Source organism: Austrofundulus limnaeus, unplaced genomic scaffold (assembly GCF_001266775.1).
Source record: "Austrofundulus limnaeus strain Quisiro unplaced genomic scaffold, Austrofundulus_limnaeus-1.0 Scaffold380, whole genome shotgun sequence".
In the NCBI taxonomy this organism is placed as follows: Eukaryota; Metazoa; Chordata; class Actinopteri; order Cyprinodontiformes; family Rivulidae; genus Austrofundulus; species Austrofundulus limnaeus.
In genome coordinates this window covers 306,531-307,917 of record NW_013952782.1, presented here as the reverse complement: position 1 = coordinate 307,917, position 1,387 = coordinate 306,531, and positions in this window count along the sequence as shown.

Genomic DNA, 1,387 nt, shown 5'->3' with positions numbered 1-1,387 from the left:
GCCTTGCACATTAACAATAAAATCTGTAAAACTGTTTTTGAGTTTGGCATTAATTCAGAGTTCAAAGACCGGTTCATATTACTTAATTTGTTTTACACAAATGCTTGTTTAATCAACTGTTGTCTTACAGTAAAAGTGATTGTTTTTTTTATTCAATCTAGCTAAGTTGATTGTTGTGATAACTTCATTATGTTTATATTTTGAAATATGTTTACAGACATATTGGTGTTTTAATCAAAGACAGATATTTTTTAGATTTATTTCAGTTAAATGATTCTTGTGTTCCAGTGAAGTTTGGTTCATCTTTTAATTCAGTTTTAAACTCTGTCAAAAGTTAAAAACTTGTTTTTCTAGAAACAGGTGTAAGAATGTTTTCTGCTCTGGCAAGTGTCTCCAGACTAAATATTCATTTACCTGCCACTGACCCAAGGTCGTGTTTAGCTGCTTCTCTTTGGTACACTAACACACCAACTGGACCGGACAGTCTGAGAGTGAACGAGAGACAGATGAACTCCATTTTTGTCTCTCTGAGCTGGTCTTCCTTTCAGGGACCTCAGCTCTGGAGAAAGAGTTGGTCTCAAGAGTCCAAGGCAACTCCAGCCTTGACTCAAAATAGCCTATTTGAACTTTTATTTTGAAAGCAGAGAACCTGAGCAGAAAATCTGGACTCTGCCCGTTCGACAAAGGCAGATCTTCTGAGACGCAGAGAAACACAAACCTGGGAGTCGAACTGGTCGTAAGTTCTCCTGACCTGGATGCCTAACGTACCGAGCCCTCCTGACCACCAGCCAGCTGACCTGACGGTTGTGGCTGTGTTTTGTGAAAGTGGACTAAGATCCAGCTGAACGGGGCGAGATGCAGACCTGGTGCTGTTCCGGTTCTCACCTTTTGATAAGATAATTGATAATTAAATCTTTACTAATCCTCCTCTTTCTTTACTTTTCTTAATCTAAAAAAATCTTGTCCTAACTAATGTACCTGTAAGCTGAGTGTTTAATAAGATCTAAGCCCAGTTTACTGTTCTTCTTACTTCTGAGTGTCACACTTCCATTTATTACTTTGGACCCAAAGTGGTTATTGTTAATGTTTAACTCATCAGTTCTGATCATTACCTTTAATTTGTATATAGTTAGTTCATTTATTCTGTAAATAAATAACATTTATTTTAGAAAATTGAACTGGCTGATGAGAGAAATTCTTGTGTGTTTTCTCACTTTCATCACAGAGAGGTTTTTACAGTGGGTAATATAAGTATTGAACACGTCACCATTTTTCTCAGTAAATGTATTACTAGAGGTGCTAATGACATGAAATTTTCACCAGATGTTGGTAACAATCCAAGTGATCCATACATACAAAGAAATCAAACCATAAATGTCCAGAAATG